Here is a 17,669-nt window from a genome sequence, read left to right on the forward strand (position 1 = left end):
TATATATATATATATATATATATATATATATATATACATTTACAAGAAAAAATGCAGAATCATATGGATGGTGCATTACCATTTGATTCTTAAAAGGAAGAAAGCATCCATATGTATTTGCTTGTATATATATATCTTTTTGAAAAAATACATAAGAAACTAATAACACTATTGGTCTATTAAAGAACTGGATGGCTGAAGGACAGAGGTGAGAGAATTTTCACTAAATGCCCTTTTAGCTTTAAAAAAAAAATTTACACATGAGAATGTACGATCTATTCAGTTATTCTTTTCTAGCAAAAGTTACAGAGTAATAAGAAGAATTCTGTGAGGAAAGAATGTTTTATTTACTTCACCAAATTTGAGATGAGAAATTTTCAAAAAAGTGCTGAGAGCTGACCCTGACTTGAGTTTTTGCTTTTGATTGAAACTGGACACTAAATAATAGATTTCACATTTCTCTTTGGACGAGTGAAAAAGAAGTTGGTACACAGTTTGTGTGCACTCTCTTCCAAGACTGTATTTTAATGATTTACCCAGTACACAGAAAACTACTTCCAATTCACAACCTATTTCAAACAAGAAAAGCTGTGTTTCACAATAAAACATTTGTACACAAGCTTTTTTTTTTCCTTGTTCAATTTGAGAAGAAAAGATTCCTCCAACATTCACATTCAGACACTGCTCAGCAAAATAAAATCATCATATTATAGGGATTTCTCTGTGGGGAAAAAAAATGGGGCGGGGTGTGGTGGGCTTTCTGGGCTTCACTCCATAAATACACTGCCAGCATAAGACAGGTTTAGTGACTCAGGAGTGGGACAGGTCTGATTCCCATTGGCCCACTGAGTCTGGGGGCAGCCAATACCTGATGGTCTATGAGAGGGAAGAAAACCATGAAAATTCAAAACAAACCTCCCCAAGCCCTGTTATTGAAATCCAGTGTTAAAAAACGTTTAAAAATGACTAAATGCAAAAAAAAAAAAAAAAAAATTCCTAAACGTGAAATTTGAGACTTAAAAAGAGAGTAAAAAAGAGAATTTCTTTTCTTTGAAATCACTTCCCAGTTTCCTACTTCTACCACTTAGGACCCAGGAGGTGGTTACTTATTTCTTTATTATTGAAACCCAAGTATTGTTTTTCTTACTTTAATTTTACTTATTAAGTTTCAAAATCTAAAGGCATAAAAAGGTATACAATGAAGACTTTACCTCTGGTATCTGTCTCGCAACTAACATTAGTTTCTAGTGTACCCTTCAAGAAATATTCTATATGCATGAAAGAAAATCCTCCCTTCTTTTCTCAACCCTCCCTTTCTGTTTTACACAAATGGTTGTATGGAACCAACAGTCTTTACATTGAAATAAAAATCAAAGGATCTTTTCATAATCCTAACTCCTTTTTCTATAAAGAAATCTTTTTTAAAAAAATTTCTTTTCAATCCCATATCATTCAAAGTTAAGAAAGAGTTGCTTGGCAAAAAGAAATAGGAGGTCTAGAGAACTAAATAACATACAATTACACAGCAAATCAACTCACTTAACTTCTGGTCCAGGATTCTGACCCCTGAAAAAAAAACATACAGGTCTTCAAAGTTCCCACCAGAGGTTCCGCTAGCACTCCACGGAGACCCGTTCCAAGATCCAGAGGCTCCTTCAGTTAAATTGAAGAGCGAGAGAAGAGGGAAGTGGGGAGCTGAATTCAAATGTTTGGTTCTGGTGGACTAGCAACAAGGAAGTGAAGGCAGATCTAAGAGAAACCATGATTGCCTTAGATCAGTTAATCAGTAACTCACATGCGATAGCACCAAACTAGATCTTTCTGCCTTCCAGTGGCAATTTAAAGCTAAGGCATGGGCACCTGAATAGTTGGACAGGTTCTTAAGTCCCTTGCTAAATTCAGAAGACCGAGCCACAGAGAAAAGAGGCTTCTAGTAGGATAAGACACAGAAAAACTCATGAAGAAGGAAACTCAAGAGCGCTCCAGGGCCCTATGCATTGCCTCAAGCGAGGCTGGCATCCAGTCTTCTGAAACCCTCCACCTTTTCTTCTTCCCTGGAGTCAGAGACATAAGGAGAAAAGAAGGCCCAGGATAGAGGTGTGCTTTTAAGGTGTGGTGTACTAATAAGGTCAGTAGACCAGGTGTCTGCTGGCAATGTCAAGGTTCAAGTCCCATTTCAGCTCTGTGAATGTGGACATTCCTGAGCCTCAGTTTATTCATGGGTAAACCCACTCAAAAATACTGCAAATCTGAAACCAGCTTAGTACAGTCTCAACACCACAGCCAGAGTGGTTTTAGAAGCACCAAAACTCCAGATTCTAGCCTAAGTTTAGAAATTTTCAGCAAGTGTGCAAGTTGATTCAAGTCTCCAATTTGAAAAGCATTACAGAAAGACACCATCTGATTCTATCCAGCAGTAAAGTTTATGCAAGATAAAAATCAACATCTAAGTCTTGGGATGCCAGAAAATACACATTAAAATCATGAGGGGTCCTCTTAGACCCAGCACAATTTGACAACACAATCTCAAAGTGATAAGTGGGCCACTTTGATGTGAAAAAGCATCTGCAGAAGAGAATCTAAACACCACTCACTTCTAAACAAATAGCCAACACAGTTTATAAACAAAGTCTTGAATGTTCTTCTGGAACCAGGCCTGAATTTATAACCTCCTAAACTCCATAGAGGGAATGCAGCTTCTCCACTCACCAAAAAGCTGATCAGAAAAACCTCTAAATGTCTATTTTGATTGGCATGGTGAGTTTGAAATGAAAACTCAGTATTTTTCATAAATTAAGCCTTGCCTTTCTGAGTGGCAACATAATGTAATAGAGCACGTAGGCAGACAGACCTGGGTTCAAATTCCAAGACTATTCCATATTCACTTAGATCTTGGGCAAGAAACTAATCTCCAGGTCTCACTAGTAACATGGGATAATAATTCCTGCGTCTTTTTATGAATTTTAAAGTGACCTAAAATAAATGCCCAGGCACATGGGTGGAATAAATCAATGTTTATTTCCTCCTTTTCTTCCAGAGTCCCTTGTTTAAGTTATTTACTGGATAATAACCAGAAAAGCTGCTCTACCATGTATTAAATCCTAATCATGGCAGAATTCCTCAGGCCAAAATACATACTGAAAAATATCTCTTTTGCGTTTATACATGTGAACCATATACATTCTCATGACATACACGTGGTTATAACCAAATATCAGGAGGTGCCCACTGTCAATTCCACTCAGTGAAATTAGATTGTCATAAAACATTGCTGGTGTTTGACCATTTTATAACTACAACTATAGCAAGTTCATACGGTTACAAATACCCAAAGTCTAGAGCAAGGATTTCAAATCTGTCCTCCCTAGATTTCCTAGAAACAGCAGGATCATTAGAAATCAGAACATTTTCACCCCGGTTCTTTCATTTATTCGCTATATGACTTTAAGAAAATCCTTTAGCAACCTTAGGCCCTGGTGTCCTGATTCATATGATAAAAATAGTAGATGTATTTTTCTGCTCTGTAATTTCGTGATGATCATGAGGCACAAGCATTTAGTTTAGTGCATCCAAAATGCAGACTTGATGAGAATTTTTTTTAACTTTGCTATAAAAGTTTTCTTAGTTGTCCCTCTGTGTTCATCCTGTCCTCTTTTACTTTGAAGCAAGGAAGACAGAGACCCCGAGGATAATAACACAAAGCTGTGTAAACTTCTTAATGGGCTTCTTAAAATGCACTTCTAATTCGGCACACCCTACCACAGCAGTCCTGGATTTCTCCCTAAACGAAAATGGTCACGGGTGTCAAAGAGATGTGAGTGAGTGTCCACTGAACTGTGTCTAAATGATTTTCCTTGTGAGCAAAGCTGGCCTGGAATAAGCCCCTACTAGTAAGGAAAGAGAACATGCTTCCCAGGCCGAGGAGGCATTGTTCAAAGTAATGAGTTCTGCACCACTTGGGCCACAATTCACAGCTGAGTCTGATTTTCCAAGACAGAGAGCAATAACCAAATGGGGATGATCTTCAGCAAGCTTCTCTGAGCTGATAATAGTAGACTCATGAGGTCGTGAAGGAAAGGAGGCTACAGTCTCCCTAATCTTCTATGTCCTAGGAGTGACAATAGGAAATGTTGGTCAACCTTGGTCAATATTATGCCAGAGGTTTGTCACTGCTGTAATGGATTTCAATAGTCTGAACTCATGAAAAATGCCTAGAAATTATTCCAGTTCAAAAGTTAAAATGTTCAAATGCCCTACTGTATTCCTTTTATCCGTCTACCATAATTTTGTATCTTTTTTTTTTTTTTTTTTTTCTGCTCAGAGAAATGATAGTCATGATCCTTCAAGCATGCAGACCAACACTATTCTTAGAAGGGAGCTGCAGGAGGTTTATTATGTCGTGAAACACTGAGCCAGAACAAAGGACTACTGAATCACTCACCTTATCTTCATCTAAGAAACCTGAGAATTACAGGATTCCTCTGTTGCTCCCAAACTCAAGAGCTGCACTTGCCAAGGAGGAAGGTTTTAGGGCTGAGACTACATTACAAAAATGTAAAAAGATAGGTGCATACAATGCTTCTTACCATATATATAAGATTCTTATCTAAAATGCTCAAAAACAATGTTCAGGGTTTTTTAAATCAGAATTTAAGCATTTGTTTCTGAATCTAGACATCTGATTACCTGGTACTTAATTAAGTGCTCCCCTTAAGAATACCAGATAGTATCTGTACCCTGAAAACCTTAAACAGGAATTAGAATTATTGCAGAAGTCAGGAGTCTCAGTTCATTGAGGACAGAAATCTAGGTTTGTCTATATCATATATAACTAGCTTTCAATAAATATCTGTTGACTAAATGAATAAATTAAGTAGAAAGCATGTAAGTTTTCCTAGTATATTACATCAAAGCACCCTCACATAAAACACCTTTATCATATTCTATTTCTATAATTCTATCCTTATATTTAGAAGACTGATTCTAAAAATAAGTTTACTGATGTTGATGATGTGGGAAAATGTTATCCAACAGAAGCAATGACTGTAACAGCTTTTATGAAGAATCTGGTGCAGCGATAAATCCTGGCTCTGCTCATCAACCTTCCCTCCCTTTGTCTCACCCCATCGCCACCCCCCAGCCTTCCCCCAAGCACTCCCAATCTCATTTTCCCATGATCTGCTAAACTGCAGTTTATACCTCCTGGAACCAGCAGAAACACATGTCACTGAGAATTAGGGAACTGGAGGCAGTTACGAGCCACCAAATAGGGTCACAAAGTATCTGAACCTGAAAATTAAGAGGTTTTCTATTTTTTTAATTATGAAAAAGAATAAAAATTTAATTGGACATTTTTAAACATTTGAGCTAGATGGACTGCATAATGTCTCGGCATTTATAATGACTGCGATGGGAGAGAGAACTTTAACAACACGTTATTTGCTAATCATCTGAAAAATCATATTACCGTTGACTTCATTTGCTGATGGTGGAAGGATATTGTCTGAAAACTTCTACCACTAATAAACATTTGCTATTCTTGAAGGCAGATTATTTAAAAATAGGATAATGCAAGACAGTACTCATGTGTTACTTCATCTAAGGTATTTTTATGCCACGCTTTATCCCAGGAAGAGTAACTTCATTTTAAAACTTTTATTAGCAGTTAATTCTAACCAATGTTTAGTTAACAGCAACTAGGTATACCAATCACGCTGCCAAATATTGATGCAACCTAAGAAACAGTGAGCCACAGGAAGCTACAGCTCATTCTACATGCCCCTTAAGATGTGTACCCTTGCCAAATGCTAACCTGTGTGTAAACAAATGAAACTTTTAAAGGGGGATGGAGCTGTCAAGACTTACAATTTTAAGAAAAGGAAAATGACTCTCAGTCTCTTAACAGAAAGGTTGAGGAATCTGACTGGTTCGTATCAAGGCTTCTTGAACATTCCCTGAAGATTAAACCCAGAAGTGACCAAAACGCCGGAGCAACTGGAAAAACAATCACTTCTTCTGGGAAAGCCTTTGTTTCTTTTCTTTGGCATTTTACTTTGGTCTATTTTGGAACGCATCTCGTTCTCATAAACAAGCCAAAAGGAAGACACAGGTGCTGCCAGTTTGTACGCGCCCGCCCGGCTCTCCACCTGCAGAAAGGCGGCACAGGTCTGTCCCCTTAATGCTCAAGGGCAAACACCTGACCAATTATTTTTTTTTTAACTGCTTAACCAGTAAGTAAAAATATTTTATTGGTCTCCACTTTCATGGGCTAGAAGGGGGGGGATCTCAAATACTGCCCTAATAAGCAATTCCTCATCTCTTCCGTCTAAGATCAAAGTGGTATTGCCGTGGGAGGTGGGAGTCCTCTTTTAAATTTTAACTGGTTATTGTTCGAATGCTGAACTCCTAAAGTCAAAATGAGATCATAAACTTATTCCGAGTTACAAACAACAAAGAATAAGTCTGAGGGAGCGCGAAAGAGGGCGCCGCAGACGCCCAACAGGGAACAGGGCTTGGGGGCACGCGGGGTGGCGTCTCGGACTCGCGGCGCGGTCGCCATGGGAACCCCGCGCAGGCGCAGAGCGCGCCGCTGTGTGGCCCGGACTTGCCTCTACCGCTCAACACTGCGCCGCTCCGGTGCCCCTGGTTTATTCCAGGAAGGGGCAATGGAGTAAATCCTCCTCGCGCTGAGGGCACCAGGTCTTCTCCGAAAACGCCCTGAGTGGGGTCACCGGGCGCAGGAAGAACCGTGAGATTCCAAGTGTAATGGACACCGCACTCCCCTTGCTGGGAAAAGCGGACCTGCTCTCTTTGCGGCGCCTGGCGGTCAGAGACCGGTCCCGGGGGTGCCGCGTAGGGGTGAAGCATCCTGCAACGAGCGTTGCTTTACCCTCCACGGGGTGTAAACCCCACTCACCACCACAAGAGACCCGAGAATAAAATTCTGGCGCGGGCTCACACACTCATTCTGCCGAACTACGGAACCCCAAGACCAGCCGAGGTCCAGTTCTCCGCACAGGGGTTTGGGGGATCCCCACTCACACCACCACTCACACTGTCCTAAAGAGCGTGTCCCGGCCGGAACTGCAACGAGAGGAACTCGAGCCACCTGCTCACTTGCACACGGGGACTGCTGCAACAGTCCTCTCTTTCTCGTCCCCCCCCCCATTGCCCCCCAAAGCACTGACCAGCTCAACTTCTGAGGGTTCGGGAGATGAAGGACTCCTTGGAGTCGCCGGCAGAGCAGCAGCCTCCAAAGTGCTGGCGTGATGAGTTACTGGCCCCTGTGACTCCAACTTCAAAACCCTGTCGAGGAGCAGGAGAGCCCCCAAGAAGGGCCCTTCTCCACACCAGCCTGCAGAACCCCCGAGACGGGCTGGGCAGAGTGGGGCGCCGCTGCCACAACCTGCTTTCTCATTCAAATGCTCACGCTCACTCCAGCGCCCCCTCCCTCCCAGCCCCGCAGTTCCCGCGGAAATCAGGAACTGGAGCTCGGGAGACCGGACTGGAGCTCCCGCCGGCTGGGTGGAGGGGGCCGAGCGCCGGACCTGGACCCCTGGGCCTACACCTCCTTGCGGGGCTCGCCGGCAGGCAAGGGCCAGAAGCACTGGGAATGAAGTCTTTTTCTTCTTCTTCTTCTTCTTCCTCCTCAAGTTTCAAAGGTTCCCAAACCCAGGGAAACCCCCTTGATACTCATTTTGGGACTGTGCTCCGGAGAGCGATGGGGGGAAAGTACAGGAGTTTGGCGAAATGAAATTAGAGAGAAAGGCCTTAGGGACTGTGTGCAGGTTGTACCAAAGTAAAAAGTGTCAGAACTACATCTTAAATTCCGAACTGCCCATTTTCTCTCCCCTCGCGTTTTGTACCATCCTAAGAAAAATAGCATCTATTATGCTGCTATAACCAACGAGATCTGTTGTGAGTCAAGTCCAGCTAAGACTGAGGAAGAGAGAAGGTAGTGAGCACTGCTTTTATTCCCTCCCCCCCCTCCCCGCGCCCCATCTCTTCTTCCAGATGCTTCTCCTAAGCGCTAACAGGCCAATTATTCAATCAGATCAATTTGATGGCAGGTGGACTCAAGCGGTGAATGAGAGTACGGCCCTGGCGGAGGAAAGCTTGCACACAGTAGGCACTCAAATGGTGCTGAAACGATGAAGTCTAGTGAGCGTCCTGACGTGGTGAGTGACCAGGTCGCTGCGGCTGTTGGAACGCTGACCACCGGCTGGCCCGGGCAGCAGCAGTGTGATCCGGCTTCGGGATTCCAGGATTTGCATTTATCAGCCTTCATTCAACCTGCCCTATTGTTAGTTCAAAGCCTGGCTGGGAGGGACTGGGAGACGCGGCTCCTCACTCACCTTCAGTTTAAAATTCTCCACCAATAAGAAGGTCCTAGAAAAGCTGGCAGCTTGGGGTTGGCAGGGATTTTCTGGGCTTAGTGACAACATAAAGTCATTTTCATTTTCAAGCGTGAATTTGCTCAGGAACTTACAAATGAGTGCCGGAGCTCGGAGAGCTTGGCTGCCCGTCAGCTTTGACGGACAGTTAGTGTGAGGGGTGGTAGCACCGTGACCTCTCAGAGCAAGATCTAAGGTTTCACCTTTTCATCCCACTTAGCCGATACCATAGAAACAACCCATTTGTATTATTCAATTCAACAGAGGCAATTACAATGTCACAGCAAAGCACCATGGGCAAGAAGAAACTTTATCCTGAAAGCAATCCTGGACTTTCAGAAAAAAGGAAAAAGCCACCAGCATAGTCACTTGGATTTATTTTTTCCTGCCAGGGTACCAGGAAGAAATGAGTCTGGGAAAAGATGTATAAGGTCCTTTGGCTCCATAGAAAGAAACCTTCCCAAATTTTCTTGCCCAGCTGCAAATCCCCATTTTATAAGAAATTAAACAGATATCCCTTCTACCCCTAGATTGCTTTTTGGAGATTTGTTTGACTGGTAATCTCCATGGTGAGTAGGAAGTCCCCCTACCCACGCCAAAAACAAAAAAAGAAAAAAAAGAGAGAGAAAGATACCAAGACACCCCCTCACACAACCACGTTAAGTTATCCACCCCCCCAACCTCCTGTGTTTGTCTTTCTCATCAAAAACTGCAGATGCAAATGGTGAAATAAACTCAAAGTTCATAACAAGAGCACTTGTTTGCTGTGCATTCTTTATCTTGATAGTTTTAATCGATTTCCATAATTTTGAGAACTTTATTTTTTTTTAATTATGCAATACTTCAAACCTACCAAAAGCAAGGCAAACATGCATATCATACTCTCCCTCCCCCACCCCTTCTTTTTTAAATAAACTGTTACAGATACAGGTAAAACCCCATCTCCTGGCCCTTCTCCCTCCCTTTCTCCTCAAAGGCAACCATTCTGAAGTTGGTGTGAATCATACTTCCATCATGGTCCTAATGTATATATCCGTAAGTCTTTTAATGTAGCTTTTCCCTCTGAGTCTTTTTTTCACCATTAATCAGAGAAAAATTACTAACTAAAACCAAGGAAATGTTGTTGTTTCATTGCTAAGATTTTAGAAGCAGGACAGAACCATTTTTCCCTGCTTGTGACAATGAGGGAACAATAACAAAGGGATTAGACAGTGGGTAGTAAACAGCCTCTCTAGGTTACACAAACCCTTCCATGGTTACCGAACAGTCAATAGGAAAACAAAACAAATAATACCCCCTTCTGCATTCACTGGTTACAAGGGAATTGGAGAAAATGGAACCTAGGTTAACACTTCTTTAGGCAGGTAAAACAAAAGTCCTATATGGTAATAAAGTACTTTTTTGACTGGTCTCTTGGTCACGTAAGCTATCATCTTTTAGTAAGGATTTCCAAGTGTAAGGAACTCCTGCTGCTATAGCTCAATTCAAGGTTGAAATCAGCCCTGCTGAAAAACCTGGGGTTTAATTCTCTCAGCTTCCCCATACACAGGGACCTCCATCCATGCAGTGAGTTACAGAAAGCCCTTTATAGCACTCCTTTGACTTAACCTCCTCCCAGCAGTAAAAGGGCTATGAAAGCACCAATTTTTCTTAAATGCCATTGACTGGTGAAAGACATCCTTCCCAACCCCCCTCTCCTCTCGCTTCCAGAGCAATGACTCTCATTAATTATACTGGCACAGCACTGCCTGGCCTCCCTTCTAAATAGCTGCCAGATTCCTACATATCACCTCTGCCTTGATACAGAATGTGCACTGACACCAAGATCACAGAAAATCCTGTAAAAGGTGCCTGATACACGGTAGATGATTGATGTGCCTCGTGGTGGGCCTGCTGTGCTGCATATCGTAAGGAGTTCTTAGAAAACTGCACTAGAAATCTGTGTTGGAAATAGCTTTTTTCTAGCTGTACAAAAATCATGCTTTCAGTTGCAAAAATAGCTATATTTGAGACACTCAAATTTAGCCAGCAGTAATATGCGTGAAACAAGAGAGTGAAGGAGATGAATGTTATCCCTGTTTTAATCAATGCACCAAGAAATCAAGAGAATGACCAAAGAGCTTAAGAAATGTCAAGGAGGAGTTACTGCTCTTTCAGCACATATGTCTTAAGCACTTGCCATGTACCAGGCACTGCTTAAGTCTTAGCTGGAATATAGATAGTACTCCTGAAATACAGAGCAGTAGCTGTCCTTATGGCTTATTTAGATAAAAATCCCAAATCAAACTAGCTTGAGGGAAAAAGGCAACGTGCTGACTCCTACCTTAAGACAGGAGAAAGGATAAGGGCTTCAGTAATGACTGGATCCAGGCATTCAGTCATCATCACACTCATTCTCACTTTTGCTCCTACTCTTTTTCTCTCTGCTTTTTTTCAGTATTTTGATCGTATTCTCTCCTACTACACACGAGCGTCCTCTACAGGCTGGTGGGGATGGAGCATGACCAGGGACAGCTCCAGACTTCAATCATCTCAGCTAATGATCCCAGGGGAAGAGAGGCCTTCTTGCTTTTACCATCTGTAAATAAAAGTGAAAGGGGGGCTTCCCTGGTGGCGCAATGGTTAAGAAGCCACCTGCCAACGCAGGAGACACGGGTTTGAGCCCTGGTCCGGGAAGATCCCACATGACATGGAGCAACTAAGCCCATGCGCCACAACTACTGAGCCCGTGCGCCACAACTACTGAAGCCCGCCCTCCTAGAGCCCGTGCTCCCAACAAAGAACCCACCGCAATGAGAAGCCCGAGCACTGCAACAAAGAATAGCCCCCGCTCACCACAACTAGAGAAAAGCCCACACGCCTCATTGAAGACCCAATGCAGCCAAAAATAAATAGATAAATAAATAAATTTATTTTAAAAAAAGATTGAAAGGGATTCTAATTGACCTGGTTCAAGTCACGTGTCCATCCCTAGGTCAATTAATGTGGTCAGCAAAAAATAGAGTATATATGTGGCCAGTTCCTGATTATATACCCACCCCTATAGGCAGGAAGGTGGGATACTATGAGTAGCAGCCCCACCAGAACTTGGTGGAGTCAGGGAGGATTTGCTCACCATAGTAAGGGGGTTGCTCTTCCCAAATGAGGATAGGAAGGGAATCTGGCAGATGAAAAAAGCAGGTGTCCCCTACAGTGCCCTCTCCTGAATGTGCCACTAAAGAAAAACAGGAACACCTTTTGTACAGATTCATATGTGTACGACAGAGAGAAAAATGAGAAGAGAAACTTCCTGAGTCCATCGGGAAGGACGGGGGGTAGGGGAGTAGACCCGTGTAAGTGCTACCAATCTTTCCCTCCCCCGCTGGAGAGTCATGTGTCCACATATGTGGCCAACCGTCATGCTGAGATGGAGATGGAGAGAAAGGAACATAAGCAGAATGGATGATCTTGGGAAGAGTTGCTTGGGTTTATGGTTTTTACTTTTTATCATGGAAATTTTCATACATACACAAAAGAATAGTATAATGAAGCTCTACGTATTACCCAGTTTCAACAATTATAAATACTTTGCCAATCTTTTATCTATTCAGGAATGTGGGAAATCCACTGGAATACTTAAATTCATAATGGAAGAAATGCATGCCTCCAAAATAACTAAACTGAATAAGACCAGTACATGTGAAGCTTCTTAGCAAAGTGTCTGGTACAAAATGAGCTCTCAAAAATGTCAGTTATCTTTACTGCTATTATTGGCAACCTGTTTCAAGCTTTTAAATGCTAACAAAGTCTACACATTGAAATGTACTTGGCCTACAAAAGAAAAAAAATTTTAAGGCTAAACTCTTTACCAATAGACAATAAATAACATTTTAAAATGATCCATTTTTAAATAGGCTATTCATATTCTTTTTTCTAAAAAGACTTTATAATTGTTTCCCCTTTTATATGGAAATGTCAAAAATATTAAAAGCAAATGCAATTTTCACCTTACAAATAAGGAGAAAATATAGGTTAAATTGTTTGTCAAGATCAGGAATGAGTTTGGACTAGATATCCAAATTCTAAACTCTAGGTTCCCTACTTTAATACCTTGGGAAAGAAATTCATCCTGTGAATGCTGGATGAAGGTAAAATAGCAGAGTTGTGGCTGTCTAAGTTCTTCAATTCAACTAAGATTTTCTTATATACCAGTTAGACATCTCAAGAGAGTTTCAGTTCCCAGCATAGAATGAATACTTTAAGAGGTAGAAAATATGCTAATTAAAGTGAACTTTTCCCATTTTCTATTTTTTCCCAACTTATTTTGTTGTTTTTTTCTCTTGGGGGTTGAGTATTTTACAGGAAACAATAGTGTCAGAGAAGGAGAGCCCCTTTTCCTTCCTCCTGAAAGCTTCACAACTCAGCTCTGTGTGTTTTGTTTCCAAAAAGACCTCCCACAGAGCCAATATCTACAACTTTCAAGATGGCCAGAGCCTGAGGGTCAGGACAGGCATATAACTGAAGTACTTCCTACAGCATAGGAAATAATATTAAAACTTTGAGATTACATGTTTCCATTACGGAATATACTGGGTTTCTCCCTCCTGTACCACACCATTAGAAATTCCTGCAGAATCCCATAATATAATCAAATGAAAAATGAATCTTCTTAAACTAATTGCAGACCAGTCATCTAATACAGCAATCATTTTTGTAGACATTGAACAAAAGTTTAGGCAAATGAGCAAATTGTACTGCAGAGAGAAAACGTAGAAAGAAACTGGTAAGACAATACAAATTCTAAAACTTTGAAAGCTGGGGGCTGGATGAGGCAATTTACACCATGAGGAAAATTCTATTTGGAACCCTAATGAGGCATGCACTCTCTATTACTAACACTTGTTTATTTAAACCAGACAAGTGGTTAGGTTTTCCCATACAAACACAGTGAAAAGGAAAACTGCATTTTAAAAACCATATGTTAGTTTTTGTTTTATTTGCATATTTAAACTAAATATATACTTAGGGGGCTTGATTTGTCCAAAATAAATATCATGTTCAAATTTCACGAGCTTAAAAAATGTTCTTTCAGACCATTTAAGGCAAATTAATCTTCTTGGTGTAGGATCATGAGATGTATAGGGGAAAATTAGACTGGGAAAATAGGTTTTGGTCAAAATGAGAAGGCAATGCTGTAATGGTCCACTTCATTCCTTATTTGATTCCTTTATTTAACAAATATTTATAGAGTTCCCCAGTGAGCAAGAAACTGAGCTAAATGCTGTGGAGGGAGCAGAAATGATCCAAAATCTATAAGGTATCTTTTGAGTAACAGGACCCACTATACCTTGGATGTGAAAGAAGACAGGCAGATCTGCACATAATGTGTCAAGGGCTAAAATAGATATGTGTAGTGTTGTTGAAGGACAGAAGAGGGCGCTAATTACTCAATTTCACTGATGGTTAAAGTCGCTACAAGATGTGTTTTGATAACCAAAACAAACGACCCCAGTAAACTCAATTTTTGTAAAACCTCATTTCTGTCTGAATTAGCTGTGGTCCTAACTTTAGTTATATAAATCTGCTGATTAGGCTTCTTCAAAAGAGTGTGTGGAGAATGAGAGCTTCTGTCGTGACTTTCAGTAACCCAAATATTTTTGCATTCCAAGCCAGTACACACATTCAAACATATCTGTAACAAAAAAAATGTAACAAACCAACACTTATCTTTGCTATGTGCAATGCACTCTTATATATTATCTTCTGTTCTTTTATCTTTTTAAATTGCTAGTGGCAACCCAATAAATTGATTCCCCATCTCACTAATTACAGTTCATGGTCTACAGCTGAAAAACATGGTTCCAATATGTCCTTTAAAAGTGAAAAGGAGGCAAAGCAGTAGTGTTCAGTACACTGATAGATATCAAAGCCATACAGAATTAAATCTCTGGGAGAAAAAAAAGAGGCATGTGATTGCTCAACCCTTTGGCCATGAACCCACATCAACAGAAAGGGGCTTCTAAAGTTGTCCAGCCCCCAATGCCTACTTGTGAAGAGGCTATGGAAGATAAGGGCAATCTTCCGGATAGCAGAACCGGGCACCCAGAATGACTGAGAAATTCACACACTGCCAGGATGGGGAGTCATCATTATCACTGTCCAGCAGGGTGAGACATATGCTGTAAACTACTGACATTCTACTTTCCCTCCACGTTGTAGATTGGATGCACTGACATTTGGCCTTAGGCTTCCAGATCATGAGGAACTACCTTGGGACCTAAGCAAAAGGAATTCGTACCACTCAGAGATTCCAAACTAGGGTATGGACTTAACTTCTTAAATGAACTCACCTTCTTTCCTGAGGAATACTGAACCCTAGAATCATCAGTATCTTAATCAAACTCTTTTCATCATAGTTTGCAAAACTTCAAAATATCTAGCTAATTAATGGCATTATTGAGAAACTGTTTTCCAACTTTGATACCATTTTTTTCCATTCTAATAGTTGTTTGATATTTTGACATAATTTGAATAGAAGTTAAATGAGTGAGCTCAACAACCATCTTGAAATAGAAATACAGTTCATTTTTAAGCTTTTTTTTTTTTTTACTATTTCACTTTTAAATTTCTGTTAACATTTTAATTTTTAATCCTGGGTTTCTTTATTTTCTTCACTCTTTTCATAAATTTGCATTACTTTCTTCCTGCGATTTGCCTTCAATGAAATAGCTACCTTGGTAATGGCATTAGAAAAGTTCCAAACCACTGGTGGGGTTTGGGACATACTACCCCAAAATATGGCACTTTGGTATATTGAATATTTTAAGCTGAAGGAGTTTGAGAAAACAGCAGAAGGAGGAAGTTCACTCTGAACTCCTCCTTCCCTCACCCTTCTTCCCTGAAACAGGCCATAAAATCCTCACATGAGAAGTGCTGGAGGAAAGGAGCATCCTTATCTCCAAAGACAAAGGGATACCGAGAGGAATCCTAACAAACAGGACTTGCTAAATTTCCCCCAGTTTACAATTACCTCAGACTCCTTTCCCCATCATATTCCTCCATGACTGTGTACTCCTCATCAAGCCTACCGTAAACTACTCAGGTCTATTTCTTTGGGTCTTTATTTCCTTATGAAGGCTCTTGTGTTATATAAAACTTGTATTAAATAAATATATGTGCTTTTCTCCTGTTAATCTTTGTCAGTTTAATTTTCAAACCCAGCCAGGGACCCTCAGAAGGTCAAGGAAAACTTTTCCCTCCTCACACCACAAAAAAGAGCCAGAAAATCATCTCCACCCCAGCTATCCCAGCAGCTGTTGCTTCTCCTTAGTATGTCTGCCATCTCTTTTAATGGTGACTTAAGCAATAATGACTCTGTTGGTGCCTTGAACTTCTGAAATGCTGCTGTTTCTTGGCTTCTTGAAATATGCTGTCTCTTTATGAAAAGTCACTGTCTTCAAACCAATGCCATGTGCAACCATTGAATTTAGGACAGAAGGTCAACAACATGCCCCTTGACAGCACATGGAATTACATTTCTCCAGGGAGAGACTCATATCTCAAAGATGTAAACTTCACCTTGGTAAGGAATCAAATGATGCTGGAGACCCTTCTACACTGTTAGAGGGAATGTAAATTGGCACAGCCACTATGGAGAACAGTATGGAGGTTCTTAAAAAACTAACAATAGAACTACCATATGACCCATCAATCCCACTACTGGGCATATACCCTGAGAAAACCATAATTCAAAAAGAGTCATGTACCACAATGTTCACTGCAGCTTTATTTACAATAGCCAGGACATGGAAGCAACCTAAAAGTCCATTGACAGATGAATGGATAAAGAAGATGTGGTACATATATCTACAATGGAATACTACTCAGCCATAAAAAAGAATGAAATAATGCCACTTGCAGCAACATGGGTGGACCTAGAGATTATCACACTAAGTGAAGTAAGTCAGAGACAGAAAGACAAATATCATATGGTATCACTTATATGTAGAATCTGAAAAAAAAAAAAAAGATACAAATGATGCTGGAGAAATCCAGAAGAGGATACAACTCTTGCACACCATTGCCTGCCTGCTTCAGATGCAGTTAACTCTCCTAAAGCAGGTTTTGCAAGTGTACCAGGTTGGTATGAGGTACTGACTGGGATCTTTACCATGCTCGGAGTTACCAAAGAAGAGAGACAGCAAAACTGTTGGGATCAGTGGCCCTAATTTTTCTTTGACTCCAGCTTTTAAAAGATGGCATTTCAGGCAGCAGATTCCCCAGGCTTTCCCAGGGGTGGGAAAGGTCAAGCCAATTTAGAAGGTTCCATGACCAGGAGATATAAGAGGTCTTGGAGTAAGGGGAGTTGGGCAGTTAGTTTGTCAGGCAGCAAACATCCCTGCCCTCTCCTATTTACATAGGGGAGAAAGACTTGACATTAGCATTGCACTCTCCTTTCTACATGACTGAAGGTGCCCTGTATCCTGTTTCCACTAAGTTTGGAAATAGTGATGATCTCTTTCCTGACATTTACTAAGCCACTGGACCTCATTTTCCTAAGGAGAAAGAAGCATGATAAAAAGAGGGAAGCAAAAGAGAAAATGCCTGGTCGTCAGTTTGTGACTACAGGAGTTTCCTATAAGTTGGGCTGACATCATAGAAAGTGTCAGGAATGATCAGGCTTGCTAGTACACCCCCCAACATACACAGTGAGTGGAGTAACTAAGCCCAGTCACCTTCCACAAGCAAACTCAAGTGTCCTTCCCATCCCAGATGGTGAGAATCCAGCAGTCAAAGGCTGTGGACTAGACTGCCTTGGGAGTCAAGCAGGTGGGGAAAGAAGAGTTAAGAATCTCCCAAGCCTGAGGACTATAATAGCAAGCCCTTATGGAGCCCTCACTGAACAGTAATTGTCCCATGTGCTAGAGAAGAGCCAGTATTTGTCCATCTGTCTCATGGATGGAACTAACGAAACACCAACACAACAAACAGAAAGCAACACATAAGGAGCCCTTAGTTGTCTGTTTTCCTCCTTTAGATGTTGCTGAAATATGCTTTTAGCTGCCAGTAATGACAGTGCTGAATGATATACGTATGGGCATAGTTTTCACTCTTCTCCCAAGTTTTGTTCACCATTAATTATGATAAAGCTGGTATTGCTGTCAGCATGGCATATATAAGAAATATGATTGAAAAATGAAAAACAAATAAAACCCCCAAAAGGAAATGTGGATCTAAGACAAAATAGATTTGAAAGGGCCATAAAAATTCAACCTTTTAGAAATACAATAAGAACTA

The 17,669-nt window shown here is 41.0% G+C and overlaps 1 protein-coding gene across 1 annotated transcript in view; it reads right to left on the minus strand.

The window, feature by feature from the left end:
• The window catches only part of PLCH1 (phospholipase C eta 1), a 239,079-nt gene extending 231,814 nt beyond the window's left edge, over positions 1 to 7,265 (minus strand). The window contains exon 1 of the mRNA XM_007106908.4: positions 7,188 to 7,265. The gene's annotated coding sequence lies outside the window, so the exon portion shown is untranslated. The remainder of the gene's footprint in view (positions 1 to 7,187) is intronic.
• Positions 7,266 to 17,669: the final 10,404 nt, after the last annotated feature.

The sequence above is a fragment of the Physeter macrocephalus genome, chromosome 1 (assembly GCF_002837175.3).
Source record: "Physeter macrocephalus isolate SW-GA chromosome 1, ASM283717v5, whole genome shotgun sequence".
NCBI lineage: Eukaryota > Metazoa > Chordata > Mammalia > Artiodactyla > Physeteridae > Physeter > Physeter macrocephalus.